Source organism: Pleurodeles waltl, chromosome 4_1 (assembly GCF_031143425.1).
Source record: "Pleurodeles waltl isolate 20211129_DDA chromosome 4_1, aPleWal1.hap1.20221129, whole genome shotgun sequence".
NCBI lineage: Eukaryota > Metazoa > Chordata > Amphibia > Caudata > Salamandridae > Pleurodeles > Pleurodeles waltl.
Window position 1 is genome coordinate 38,540,075 of NC_090442.1, and position 15,100 is coordinate 38,555,174.

At 39.0% G+C, this 15,100-nt stretch overlaps 5 non-coding genes across 5 annotated transcripts; all 5 read right to left on the bottom strand.

The window, feature by feature from the left end:
* Nucleotides 1-1,929: 1,929 nt before the first annotated feature.
* Nucleotides 1,930-2,002, bottom strand: TRNAR-UCG (transfer RNA arginine (anticodon UCG)). Its single transcript has one exon. It is a non-coding gene; the product is annotated as a tRNA-Arg (tRNA).
* A 1,755-nt stretch (nucleotides 2,003-3,757) lies between these two features.
* TRNAR-UCG (transfer RNA arginine (anticodon UCG)) lies at nucleotides 3,758-3,830 on the bottom strand. The gene has a single exon. It is a non-coding gene; the product is annotated as a tRNA-Arg (tRNA).
* Nucleotides 3,831-5,586: 1,756 nt separating this feature from the next.
* TRNAR-UCG (transfer RNA arginine (anticodon UCG)) lies at nucleotides 5,587-5,659 on the bottom strand. The gene has a single exon. It is a non-coding gene; the product is annotated as a tRNA-Arg (tRNA).
* A 1,755-nt stretch (nucleotides 5,660-7,414) lies between these two features.
* On the bottom strand, nucleotides 7,415-7,487 carry TRNAR-UCG (transfer RNA arginine (anticodon UCG)). The gene has a single exon. It is a non-coding gene; the product is annotated as a tRNA-Arg (tRNA).
* A 6,988-nt stretch (nucleotides 7,488-14,475) lies between these two features.
* TRNAR-UCG (transfer RNA arginine (anticodon UCG)) lies at nucleotides 14,476-14,548 on the bottom strand. Its single transcript has one exon. It is a non-coding gene; the product is annotated as a tRNA-Arg (tRNA).
* Between the last annotated feature and the right edge of the window lie 552 nt (nucleotides 14,549-15,100).

Genomic DNA, 15,100 nt, shown 5'->3' on the forward strand with positions numbered 1-15,100 from the left:
TTCTTGCCCTAGAGACTTTAACTTTGATCCCTTACATGAAGTAGTAGTTTATCTTGCCGCCGTGAGGCAAATTGCCCCGTCCACCCCTGCCCCTTTGCCCCGTCCCATGCTGATCGAGAAACGGTACCTGTGAGACGAAGACTTCCTTGCATGCTGATTGTAATTGGTAAATATGAAAGGAAATTGTACAATTGCATTGTGTTTCTTTTAGGTAACCATCTGCTGATTTTTGATAAGAGCCCTAGTTAGGAGTTTTCAAAATTAATGTTGCTAAATTGTTTTTGCATGAAGTCCCACATGCCGATGCTAATTTGAGGTTAGATGAGGATTCCTTTTGTTGCACAATGCAATTTGAGACCTTGTTATGCTGACTAAATGTATGCAATTAGCTCATTACAGATTAAAGTATTAGTGATTTGCATTGCTATTATCGAATGCCTTGTTATTCAAATGCTGCATAGATTGCACCTGTTTCGTCGTTATGGACAGCTATTAATGTTCATTTACGTTTATCATTTGGTGTTAAGACACATCTATATTGTGCTAGCTTTGTTAATATAGGGAAATAAATTCACTAACTTTGAATAAACTGGTGTGGTTATTCCTGACTGAAAGGTCAGGGTTCGCCGAAATGTATTCTGGATTAATTGTTAAGTGTTATGTTGATCAGGGTATTGCTTATGTTCGTTATTGATTATTGATTTGATTAAATTGACTGATCTCGGGTGAAGAGAGTCCCACTTAGCCAAAAGATTCATCGGCCTAAAGAGCGTCCAAGTACAGGTAAATTATTAGTACGGAACGCTCTATCAGCACCTCAGATAGACTTAAACTTACACACCCTGGTCTGTGAGAGTAGTGCCCTATCCATTGCGGCATTGAGGGTAATCTGCAAGACAGAGTTCCAAAATCATCCTTTCATCTCAGTTCATGGCCACATAGAGTATTTCCGTAGTCATTCGTTTCACTTTTCTGTCTTTAATTAAACTGACCATTTTAAATCTCCGGCACCCACAACTTCAATCTTACCGTTTTTGTGCTATCATAGGGCCTTGGAACATTTGGCAAGTGGACAGAAGCAGTCAGAGAACCACATGACAATACATACTCCTTTGCCTGATACCTTTCACAACAAACTGCTCTTGGAAAAAGACGTTAGCCGGTCCTTGCTCTCAGACAGACACAGAAAGCCTATCACCACCTCTACTAACATACTTCAACCAAACCAATATATATCATTCAAACAATTATGCCTCTGTATAAATATAGATCCAACTCGAGACAGAAAGGAATTTACAAAACAATCTGCCCATTTGAATAACCAGCATGGTTTTAAGGACGTACAAATTGGAATGTGACAATTTCAGAGTTCCTCATTCATAAGAAGTCTGTGAGATAGTATCTCAGAAAGATCTCAAGTTTATAGAAAAAATGTTTGTAAGGGTAATTTTTACCACACAATTGCAACTAGGTGCCTCAATCTGCAAGAGACCAGTCCTTGACAAATTACACAACTGGGGCAACAGCAAAGGCAGCAATTATGTCAATCCTTTATGATTCTTCTCTAGTACTATACTTTTTCTGAGGGACAATTTGCATTATTCCTGGAGAAAATCATAGAGCTTCTACGAATACATAGTTTCTGCTTTCTGCACGCACACACACTCCCTGCACTGAATCTTCCCACAGTTCTGTTCAGAATGATTGTGCCATGTCATATTGTTGCATACGTATTGCATATCCGTAGCGTTTATGAAGAGGTACTTTGGTATGGCAGAAAGACAGAAAAGTAGCAATGCTGAAGGCATAATGTGACTGATTGTGCAGTTTGGATTGGGCTTTCTTAATGAGTGAGAGTGAAAGGAGTATTGTAAGAGTGTGCCTCCAGTTTGTATGTAAAGATAAGTTGGGTGCTGTGAGAGAAAGACTCAACCATGAAGGAACTCGAACCCTCAATCTTCTGATCCGAAGTCAGATGCCTTATCCATTAGGCCACATGGTCACTAACTGCAATATGTTTGGGTGTTTAGGGTTAGGTGGTATGAATGGATGTGGAACATATCAATTACAGGTGCGCAGGACAGGATCCCATACCGTTCTTCATCTTCTTTCCATCAAAGGAGTTTTTTCAAACAATATCTTGATAATTTCCAAAGTTTCATATCTTATGATGTGCTTTTTTGCCATTAAACCTCCTTTCTTCTTTTATTGAATACTCTGTTTTATGCTGCAATGGTATTTTTGGATTATTTGAAAAGAGAATGAAACTGCTTTGACAGTAGTTCAGACTTCCCATTTCTTGACTTGCTAATTTGCTCCCTGAATTAGCTTATACAAGTGACATGAACAGGGCCTTGACCTAAGCACGTACCTGAAAGCCTGTCACCACCTCTAGAAATAAAATTCACAGCAGCTCAAAACAATCATTTTGAAAGAGAATATTTCAAGTGAGTCCAAGTTTAATTTCAATAAAGAAAGCTGTATAAAATGACACGCTGCACATTTGGGTAACCAGCATGACTCTTTTCAGTGAAGAAGTGGAATGGTTCTGTTGCAATATACTATCACCCTGGTAAGCTGCTACAAGGAAGAGTAAACAATATGATTACGTTACAGCAAAAAAGTATTAGTTCAGGGTGTGCACCTCAGATAGACTTAAACTTACACACCCTGGTCTGTGAGAGTAGTGCCCTATCCATTGCGGCATTGAGGGTAATCTGCAAGACAGAGTTCCAAAATCATCCTTTCATCTCAGTTCATGGCCACATAGAGTATTTCCGTAGTCATTCGTTTCACTTTTCTGTCTTTAATTAAACTGACCATCTTAAACCTCCACCACCCACCACTTCAAAGTTACCGTTTTTATGTTATAATAGGGCCTTGGAACTTTTGGCAAGTGGACAGAAGCAATCAGAGAACCACATGACAATACATACTCCTTTGCCTGATACCTTTCACAACAAATGGCTCTTGGAAAAAGATGTTAACCGGTCCTTGCTCTCAGACAGACACAGAAAGCCTATCACCACCTCTACTAACATACTTCAACCAAACCAATATATATCATTCAAACAATTATGCCTCTGTATCAATATAGCTACAACTCGAGACAGAAAGGAATTTACAAAACAATCTGCCCATTTGAATAACCAGCATGGTTTTAAGGACGTACAAATTGGAATGTTACAATTTCAGAGTTCCTCATTCATAAGAAGTCTGTGAGATAGTATCTCAGAAAGATCTCAAGTTTATAGAAAAAATGGTTGTAAGGGTAATTTTTACCACACAATTGCAACTAGGTGCCTCAATCTGCAAGAGACCAGTCCTTGACAAATTACACAACTGGGGCAACAGCAAAGGCAGCAATTGTGTCAATCCTTTATGATTCTTCTCTAGTACTATACTTTTTCTGAGGGACAATTTGCATTATTCCTGGAGAAAATCATAGAGCTTCTACGAATGCATAGTTTCTGCTTTCTGCACGCACACACACTCCCTGCACTGAATCTACCCTCAGTTCTGTTCAGAATGATTGTGCCATGTCATATTGTTGCATACATATTGCATATCCATAGCGTTTATGAAGAGGTACTTTGGTATGGCAGAAAGACAGAAAAGTAGCAATGCTGAAGGCATAATGTGACTGATTGTGCAGTTTGGATTGGGCTTTCTTAATGAGTGAGAGTGAAAGGAGTATTGTAAGAGTGTGCCTCCAGTTTGTATGTAAAGATAAGTTGGGTGCTGTGAGAAAAAGACTCAACCATGAAGGGACTCGAACCCTCAATCTTCTGATCCGAAGTCAAATGCCTTATCCATTAGGCCACATGGTCACTGACTGCAATATGTTTGGGTGTTTAGGGTTAGGTGGTATGAATGGATGTGGAACATATCAATTACAGGTGCGCAGGACAGTATCCCATACCGTTCGTCATCTTCTTTCCATCAAAGGAGTTTTTTCAAACAATATCTTGATAATTTCCAAAGTTTCATATCTTATGATGTGCTTTTTTGCCGTTAAACCTCCTTTCTTCTTTTATTGAATACTCTGTTTTATGCTGCAATGGTATTTTTGGATTATTTGAAAAGAGAATGAAACTGCTTTGACAGTAGTTCAGACTTCCCATTTCTTGACTTGCTAATTTGCTCCCTGAATTAGCTTATATAAGTGACATGAACAGGGCCTTGACCTAAGCACGTACCTGAAAGCCTGTCACCACCTCTAGAAATAAAATTCACAGCAGCTCAAAACGATCATTTTGAAAGAGAATATTTCAAGTCAGTCCAAGTTTAATTTCAATAAAGAAAGCTGTATAAAATGACACGCAGCACATTTGGGTAACCAGCATGACTCTTTTCAGTGAAGAAGTGGAATGGTTCTTTTGCAATATACTATCACCCTGGTAAGCTGCTACGAGGAAGAGTAAACAATATGATTAGGTTTCAGCAAAAAAGTATTAGTTCAGGGTGTGCACCTCAGATAGACTTAAACTTACACACCCCGGTCTGTGAGAGTAGTGCCCTATCCATTGCGACATTGAGGGTAATCTGCAAGACAGAGTTCAAAAATCATCCTTTCATCTCAGTTCATGGCCACATAGAGTATTTCCGTAGTCATTCGTTTCACTTTTTTGTCTTTAATTAAACTGACCATCTTAAACCTCCACCACCCACCACTTCAAAGTTACCGTTTTTATGTTTTAATAGGGCCTTGGAACTTTTGGCAAGTGGACAGAAGCAATCAGAGAACCACATGACAATACATACTCCTTTGCCTGATACCTTTCACAACAAACGGCTCTTGGAAAAAGACGTTAACCGGTCCTTGCTCTCAGTCAGACACAGAAAGCCTATCACCACCTCTACTAACATACTTCAACCAAACCAATATATATCATTCAAACAATTATGCCTCTGTATCAATATAGCTACAACTCGAGGCAGAAAGGAATTTACAAAACAATCTGCCCATTTGAATAACCAGCATGGTTTTAAGGACGTACAAATTGGAATGTGACAATTTCAGAGTTCCTCATTCATAAGAAGTCTGTGAGATAGTATCTCAGAAAGATCTCAAGTTTATAGAAAAAATGGTTGTAAGGGTAATTTTTACCACACAATTGCAACTAGGTGCCTCAATCTGCAAGTTACCAGTCCTTGACAAATTACACAACTGGGGCAACAGCAAAGGCAGCAATTGTGTCAATCCTTTATGATTCTTCTCTAGTACTATACTTTTTTCTGAGGGACAATTTGCATTATTCCTGGAGAAAATCATAGAGCTTCTACGAATGCATAGTTTCTGCTTTCTGCACGCACACACACTCCCTGCACTGAATCTACCCTCAGTTCTGTTCAGAATGATTGTGCCATGTCATATTGTTGCATACGTATTGCATATCCGTAGCGTTTATGAAGAGGTACTTTGGTATGGCAGAAAGACAGAAAAGTAGCAATGCTGAAGGCATAATGTGACTGATTGTGCAGTTTGGATTGGGCTTTCTTAATGAGTGAGAGTGAAAGGAGTATTGTAAGAGTGTGCCTCCAGTTTGTATGTAAAGATAAGTTGGGTGCTGTGAGAAAAAGACTCAACCATGAAGGGACTCGAACCCTCAATCTTCTGATCCGAAGTCAGATGCCTTATCCATTAGGCCACATGGTCACTGACTGCAATATGTGTGGGTGTTTAGGGTTAGGTGGTATGAATGGATGTGGAACATATCAATTACAGGTGCGCAGGACAGGATCCCATACCGTTCTTCATCTTCTTTCCATCAAAGGAGTTTTTTCAAACAATATCTTGATAATTTCCAAAGTTTCATATCTTATGATGTGCTTTTTTGCAGTTAAACCTCCTTTCTTCTTTTATTGAATACTCTGTTTTATGCTGCAATGGTATTTTTGGATTATTTGAAAAGAGAATGAAACTGCTTTGACAGTAGTTCAGACTTCCCATTTCTTGACTTGCTAATTTGCTCCCTGAATTAGCTTATACAAGTGACATGAACAGGGCCTTGACCTAAGCACGTACCTGAAAGCCTTTCACCACCTCTAGAAATAAAATTCACAGCAGCTCAAAACGATCATTTTGAAAGAGAATATTTCAAGTGAGTCCAAGTTTAATTTCAGTAAAGAAAGCTGTATAAAATGACACGCTGCACATTTGGGTAACCAGCATGACTCTTTTCAGTGAAGAAGTGGAATGGTTCTTTTGCAATATACTATCACCCTGGTAAGCTGCTACGAGGAAGAGTAAACAATATGATTAGGTTTCAGCAAAAAAGTATTAGTTCAGGGTGTGCACCTCAGATAGACTTAAACTTACACACCCTGGTCTGTGAGAGTAGTGCCTTATCCATTGCGGCATAGAGGGTAATCTGCAAGACAGAGTTCCAAAATCATCCTTTCATCTCAGTTCATGGCCACATAGAGTATTTCCGTAGTCATTCGTTTCACTTTTCTGTCTTTAATTAAACTGACCATCTAAAACCTCCACCACCCACCACTTCAAAGTTACCGTTTTTATGTTATAATAGGGCCTTGGAACCTTTGGCAAGTGGACAGAAGCAATCAGAGAACCACATGACAATACATACTCCTTTGCCTGATACCTTTCACAACAAACAGCTCTTGGAAAAAGACGTTAACCGGTCCTTGCTCTCAGACAGACACAGAAAGCCTATCACCACCTCTACTAACATACTTCAACCAAACCAATATATATCATTCAAACAATTATGCCTCTGTATCAATATAGCTACAACTCGAGACAGAAAGGAATTTACATAACAATCTGCCCATTTGAATAACCAGCATGGTTTTAAGGACGTACAAATTGGAATGTGACAATTTCAGAGTTCCTCATTCATAAGAAGTCTGTGAGATAGTATCTCAGAAAGATCTCAAGTTTATAGAAAAAATTGTTGTAAGGGTAATTTTTACCACACAATTGCAACTAGGTGCCTCAATCTGCAAGAGACCAGTCCTTGACAAATTACACAACTGGGGCAACAGCAAAGGCAGCAATTGTGTCAATCCTTTATGATTCTTCTCTAGTACTATACTTTTTCTGAGGGACAATTTGCATTATTCCTGGAGAAAATCATAGAGCTTCTACGAATGCATAGTTTCTGCTTTCTGCACGCACACACACTCCCTGCACTGAATCTACCCTCAGTTCTGTTCAGAATGATTGTGCCATGTCATATTGTTGCATACGTATTGCATATCCGTAGCGTTTATGAAGAGGTACTTTGGTATGGCAGAAAGACAGAAAAGTAGCAATGCTGAAGGCATAATGTGACTGATTGTGCAGTTTGCATTGGGCTTTCTTAATGAATGAGAGTGAAAGGAGTATTGTAAGAGTGTGCCTCCAGTTTGTATGTAAAGATAAGTTGGGTGCTGTGAGAAAAAGACTCAACCATGAAGGGACTCGAACCCTCAATCTTCTGATCCGAAGTCAGATGCCTTATCCATTAGGCCACATGGTCACTTACTGCAGTATGTTTGGGTGTTTAGGGTTAGATGGTATGAATGGATGTGGAACATATCAATTAGAGGTGCACAGGACAGGATCCCATACCGTTCTTCATCTTCTTTCCATCAAAGGAGTTTTTTCAAACAATATCTTGATAATTTCCAAAGTTTCATATCTTATGATGTGCTTTTTTGCCATTAAACCTCCTTTCTTCTTTTATTGAATACTCTGTTTTATGCTGCAATGGTATTTTTGGATTATTTGAAAAGATAATGAAACTGCTTTGACAGTAGTTCAGAATTCCCATTTCTTGACTTGCTAATTTGCTCCCTGAATTAGCTTATACAAGTGACATGAACAGGGCCTTGACCTAAGCACGTACCTGAAAGCCTGTCACCACCTCTAGAAATAAAATTCACAGCAGCTCAAAACAATCATTTTGAAAGAGAATATTTCGAGTGAGTCCAAGTTTAATTTCAATAAAGAAAGCTGTATAAAATGACACGCTGCACATTTGGGTAACCAGCATGACTCTTTTCAGTGAAGAAGTGGAATGGTTCTGTTGCAATATACTATCACCCTGGTAAGCTGCTACGAGGAAGAGTAAACAATATGATTACGTTACAGCAAAAAAGTATTAGTTCAGGGTGTGCACCTCAGATAGACTTAAACTTACACACCCTGGTCTGTGAGAGTAGTGCCCTATCCATTGCGGCATTGAGGGTAATCTGCAAGACAGAGTTCCAAAATCATCCTTTCATCTCAGTTCATGGCCACATAGAGTATTTCCGTAGTCATTCGTTTCACTTTTCTGTCTTTAATTAAACTGACCATCTTAAACCTCCACCACCCACCACTTCAAAGTTACCGTTTTTATGTTATAATAGGGCCTTGGAACTTTTGGCAAGTGGACAGAAGCAATCAGAGAACCACATGACAATACATACTCCTTTGCCTGATACCTTTCACAACAAACGGCTTTTGGAAAAAGACGTTAACCGGTCCTTGCTCTCAGACAGACACAGAAAGCCTATCACCACCTCTACTAACATACTTCAACCAAACCAATATATATCATTCAAACAATTATGCCTCTGTATCAATATAGCTACAACTCGAGACAGAAAGGAATTTACAAAACAATCTGCCCATTTGAATAACCAGCATGGTTTTAAGGACGTACAAATTGGAATGTGACAATTTCAGAGTTCCTCATTCATAAGAAGTCTGTGAGATAGTATCTCAGAAAGATCTCAAGTTTATAGAAAAAATTGTTGTAAGGGTAATTTTTACCACACAATTGCAACTAGGTGCCTCAATCTGCAAGAGACCAGTCCTTGACAAATTACACAACTGGGGCAACAGCAAAGGCAGCAATTGTGTCAATCCTTTATGATTCTTCTCTAGTACTATACTTTTTCTGAGGGACACTTTGCATTATTCCTGGAGAAAATCATAGAGCTTCTACGAATGCATAGTTTCTGCTTTCTGCACGCACACACACTCCCTGCACTGAATCTACCCTCAGTTCTGTTCAGAATGATTGTGCCATGTCATATTGTTGCATTCGTATTGCATATCCGTAGCCTTTATGAAGAGGTACTTTGGTATGGCAGAAAGACAGAAAAGTAGCAATGCTGAAGGCATAATGTGACTGATTGTGCAGTTTGCATTGGGCTTTCTTAATGAATGAGAGTGAAAGGAGTATTGTAAGAGTGTGCCTCCAGTTTGTATGTAAAGATAAGTTGGGTGCTGTGAGAAAAAGACTCAACCATGAAGGGACTCGAAACCTCAATCTTCTGATCCGAAGTCAGATGCCTTATCCATTTGGCCACATGGTCACTTACTGCAGTATGTTTGGGTGTTTAGGGTTAGATGGTATGAATGGATGTGGAACATATCAATTAGAGGTACGCAGGACAGGATCCCATACCGTTCTTCATCTTCTTTCCATCAAAGGAGTTTTTTCAAACAATATCTTGATAATTTCCAAAGTTTCATATCTTATGATGTGCTTTTTTGCCACTAAACCTCCTTTCTTCTTTGATTGAATACTCTGTTTTATGCTGCAATGGTATTTTTGGATTATTTGAAAAGATAATGAAACTGCTTTGACAGTAGTTCAGAATTCCCATTTCTTGACTTGCTAATTTGCTCCCTGAATTAGCTTATACAAGTGACATGAACAGTGCCTTGACCTAAGCACGTACCTGAAAGCCTGTCACCACCTCTAGAAATAAAATTCACAGCAGCTCAAAACAATCATTTTGAAAGAGAATATTTCAAGTGAGTCCAAGTTTAATTTCAATAATGAAAGCTGTATAAAATGACACGCTGCACATTTGGGTAACCAGCATGACTCTTTTCAGTGAAGAAGTGGAATGGTTCTGTTGCAATATACTATCACCCTGGTAAGCTGCTACGAGGAAGAGTAAACAATATGATTACGTTACAGCAAAAAAGTATTAGTTCAGGGTGTGCACTGATGAAGCTAAAATGAAGGTTTTACATTTATTAGCGCATAAACGTAGTGTAGAAATAATCATGTGTGACTTTAACCGAACTAATAAATATTGTACGGGGACAAAATGTGCCCTTAGAGTAGTTTGCCAACATTTATAAGCGTGCTTTATATAACGTGATGTATTAGAAGTGCACTAATCCGACATAATCGTAAACGTGTGCTATGATTTGCTTGTTCGAAATGTTTTAGCTTAGCATTACTTTAGTGGAGGCTTCGGCCTAGTTGCCTGGTCTCACGATTTAGATGCTCGTATTTTTCCAATGTGCTAATAAACGTGTATTTCTGCTTGAAGCTGTACTTTTCCACTGAGATCGTTCACATGCTTATCTTAAGGTTTCGTGCCAGCTTGGCATTTTTCTCTTTGCTCCAAGGTCGATCTGCAGGTGCGGACAATGGAAGCTCTGAAAATGAGTTAATTGGTATAAAATGTTGCAACTTGCGTACCCGTCTCCAAGGATAATGTATGCTTAAGTAAAAGCTTGAGAACTGTCGTTTTTGATTGGACAATTTGAAGCTAACCTATGAACCCTCCAATGGAAGACCCTACTGGATTTGAACTGTTGTCTATTTAAACCAGGTGCACGAGAAGAAGGCAGCCATTACCAGCCCGATACCCGCCATTTTGCAGGACATTGCAGCTATTATGGCCCACCTTGCTGCGACGCCATTTTGAAAGAGACTTTGATGCTTTCTCTAATCGAGAGAAAGAGACTTAAATGATTCTTGCCCTAGAGACTTTAACTTTGATCCCTTACATGAAGTAGTAGTTTATCTTGCCGCCGTGAGGCAAATTGCCCCGTCCACCCCTGCCCCTTTGCCCCGTCCCATGCTGATCGAGAAACGGTACCTGTGAGACGAAGACTTCCTTGAATGCCGATTGTAATTGGTAAATATGAAAGGAAATTGTACAATTGCATTGTGTTTCTTTTAGGTAACCAACTGCTGATTTTTTATAAGAGCCCTAGTTAGGAGTTTTCAAAATTAATGTTGCTAAATTGTTTTTGCATGAAGTCCCACATGCCGATGCTAATTTGAGGTTTGATTAGGATTCCTTTTGTTGCACAATGCAATTTGAGACCTTGTTATGCTGACTAAATGTATGCAATTAGCTCATTACAGATTATAGTATTAGTGATTTGCATTGCTATTATCGAATGCCTTGTTATTCAAATGCTGCATAGATTGCACCTGTTTCGTCGTTATTGACAGCTATTAATGTTCATTTACGTTTATCATTTGGTGTTAAGACACATCTATGTTGTGCTAGCTTTGTTAATATAGGGAAATAAATTCACTAACTTTGAATAAACTGGTGTGGTTATTCCTGACTGAAAGGTCAGGGTTCGCCGAAATGTATTCTGGATTAATTGTTAAGTGTTATGTTGATCAGGGTATTGCTTATGTTCGTTATTGATTATTGATTTGATTAAATTGACTGATCTCGGGTGAAGAGAGTCCCACTTAGCCAAAAGATTCATCGGTCTAAAGAGCGTCCAAGTACAGGTAAATTATTAGTACGGAACGCTCTATCAACACCTCAGATAGACTTAAACTTACACACCCTGGTCTGTGAGAGTAGTGCCCTATCCATTGCGGCATTGAGGGTAATCTGCAAGACAGAGTTCCAAAATCATCCTTTCATCTCAGTTCATGGCCACATAGAGTATTTCCGTAGTCATTCGTTTCACTTTTCTGTCTTTAATTAAACTGACCATTTTAAATCTCCGGCACCCACAACTTCAATCTTACCGTTTTTGTGCTATCATAGGGCCTTGGAACATTTGGCAAGTGGACAGAAGCAGTCAGAGAACCACATGACAATACATACTCCTTTGCCTGATACCTTTCACAACAAACTGCTCTTGGAAAAAGACGTTAGCCGGTCCTTGCTCTCAGACAGACACAGAAAGCCTATCACCACCTCTACTAACATACTTCAACCAAACCAATATATATCATTCAAACAATTATGCCTCTGTATAAATATAGCTCCAACTCGAGACAGAAAGGAATTTACAAAACAATCTGCCCATTTGAATAACCAGCATGGTTTTAAGGACGTACAAATTGGAATGTGACAATTTCAGAGTTCCTCATTCATAAGAAGTCTGTGAGATAGTATCTCAGAAAGATCTCAAGTTTATAGAAAAAATGTTTGTAAGGGTAATTTTTACCACACAATTGCAGCTAGGTGCCTCAATCTGCAAGAGACCAGTCCTTGACAAATTACACAACTGGGGCAACAGCAAAGGCAGCAATTGTGTCAATCCTTTATGATTCTTCTCTAGTACTATACTTTTTATGAGGGACAATTTGCATTATTCCTGGAGAAAATCATAGAGCTTCTACGAATGCATAGTTTCTGCTTTCTGCACGCACACACACTCCCTGCACTGAATCTTCCCACAGTTCTGTTCAGAATGATTGTGCCATGTCATATTGTTGCATACGTATTGCATATCTGTAGCGTTTATGAAGAGGTACTTTGGTATGGCAGAAAGACAGAAAAGTAGCAATGCTGAAGGCATAATGTGACTGATTGTGCAGTTTGCATTGGGCTTTCTTATTGAGTGAGAGTGAAAGGAGTATTGTAAGAGTGTGCGTCCAGTTTGTATGTAAAGATAAGTTGGGTGCTGTGAGAAAAAGACTCAACCATGAAAGGACTCGAACCCTCAATCTTCTGATCCGAAGTCAGACGCCTTATCCATTAGGACACATGGTCACTGACTGCGATATGTTTGGGTGTTTAGGGTTAGGTGGTATGAATGGATGTGGAACATATCAATTACAGGTGCGCAGGACAGGATCCCATACAGTTCTTCATCTTCTTTCCATCAAAGGAGTTTTTTCAAACAATATCTTGATAATTTCCAAAGTTTCATATCTTATGATGTGCTTTTTTGCCGTTAAACCTCCTTTCTTCTTTTATTGAACACTCTGTTTTATGCTGCAATGGTATTTTTGGATTATTTGAAAAGAGAATGAAACTGCTTTGACAGTAGTTCAGACTTCCCATTTCTTGACTTGCTAATTTGCTCCCTGAATTAGCTTATACAAGTGACATGAACAGGGCCTTGACCTAAGCACGTACCTGAAAGCCTGTCACCACCTCTAGAAATAAAATTCACAGCAGCTCAAAACGATCATTTTGAAAGAGAATATTTCAAGTGAGTCCAAGTTTAATTTCAATAAAGAAAGCTGCATAAAATGACACGCTGCACATTTGGGTAACCAGCATGACTCTTTTCAGTGAAGAAGTGGAATGGTTCTTTTGCAATATACTATCACCCTGGTAAGCTGCTACGAGGAAGAGTAAACAATATGATTAGGTTTCAGCAAAAAAGTATTAGTTCAGGGTGTGCACCTCAGATAGACTTAAACTTACACACCCTGGTCTGTGAGAGTAGTGCCCTATACATTGCGGCATTGAGGGTAATCTGCAAGACAGAGTTCCATAATCATCCTTTCATCTCAGTTCATGGCCACATACAGTATTTCTGCAATCATTCGTTTCACTTTTCTGTCTTTAATTAAACTGACCATTTTAAACCTCCGGCACCCACCACTTCAATCTTACCGTTTTTGTGCTATCATAGGGCCTTGGAACTTTTGGCAAGTGGACAGAAGCAATCAGAGAACCACATGACAATACATACTCCTTTGCCTGATACCTTTCACAACAAACGGCTCTTGGAAAAAGACGTTAACCGGTCCTTGCTCTCAGTCAGACACAGAAAGCCTATCACCACCTCTACTAACATACTTCAACCAAACCAATATATATCATTCAAACAATTATGCCTCTGTATCAATATAGCTACAACTCGAGACAGAAAGGAATTTACAAAACAATCTGCCCATTTGAATAACCAGCATGGTTTTAAGGACGTACAAATTGGAATGTGACAATTTCAGAGTTCTTCATTCATAAGAAGTCTGTGAGATAGTATCTCAGAAAGATCTCAAGTTTATAGAAAAAATGGTTGTAAGGGTAATTTTTACCACACAATTGCAACTAGGTGCCTCAATCTGCAAGTTGCCAGTCCTTGACAAATTATACAACTGGGGCAACAGCAAAGGCAGCAATTGTGTCAATCCTTTATGATTCTTCTCTAGTACTATACTTTTTCTGAGGGACAATTTGCATTATTCCTGGAGAAAATCATAGAGCTTCTACGAATGCATAGTTTCTGCTTTCTGCACGCACACACACTCCCTGCACTGAATCTACCCTCAGTTCTGTTCAGAATGATTGTGCCATGTCATATTGTTGCATACGTATTGCATATCCGTAGCGTTTATGAAGAGGTACTTTGGTATGGCAGAAAGACAGAAAAGTAGCAATGCTGAAGGCATAATGTGACTGATTGTGCAGTTTGGATTGGGCTTTCTTAATGAGTGAGAGTGAAAGGAGTATTGTAAGAGTGTGCCTCCAGTTTGTATGTAAAGATAAGTTGGGTGCTGTGAGAAAACGACTCAACCATGAAGGAACTCGAACCCTCAATCTTCTGATCCGAAGTCAGATGCCTTATCCATTAGGCCACATGGTCACTGACTGCAATATGTTTGGGTGTTTAGGGTTAGGTGGTATGAATTTATGTGGAACATATCAATTACAGGTGCGCAGGACAGGATCCCATACCGTTCTTCATCTTCTTTCCATCAAAGGAGTTTTTTCAAACAATATCTTGATAATTTCCAAAGTTTCATATCTTATGATGTGCTTTTTTGCCATTAAACCTCCTTTCTTCTTTTATTGAATACTCTGTTTTATGCTGCAATGGTATTTTTGGATTATTTGAAAAGAGAATGAAACTGCTTTGACAGTAGTTCAGATTTCCCATTTCTTGACTTGCTAATTTGCTCCCTGAATTAGCTTATACAAGTGACATGAACAGGGCCTTGACCTAAGCACGTACCTGAAAGCCTGTCACCACCTCTAGAAATAAAATTCACAGCAGCTCAAAACAATCATTTTGAAAGAGAATATTTCAAGTGAGTCCAAGTTTAATTTCAATAAAGAAAGCTGTATAAAATGACACGCTGCACATTTGGGTAACCAGCATGACTCTTTTCAGTGAAGAAGTGGAATGGTTCTGTTG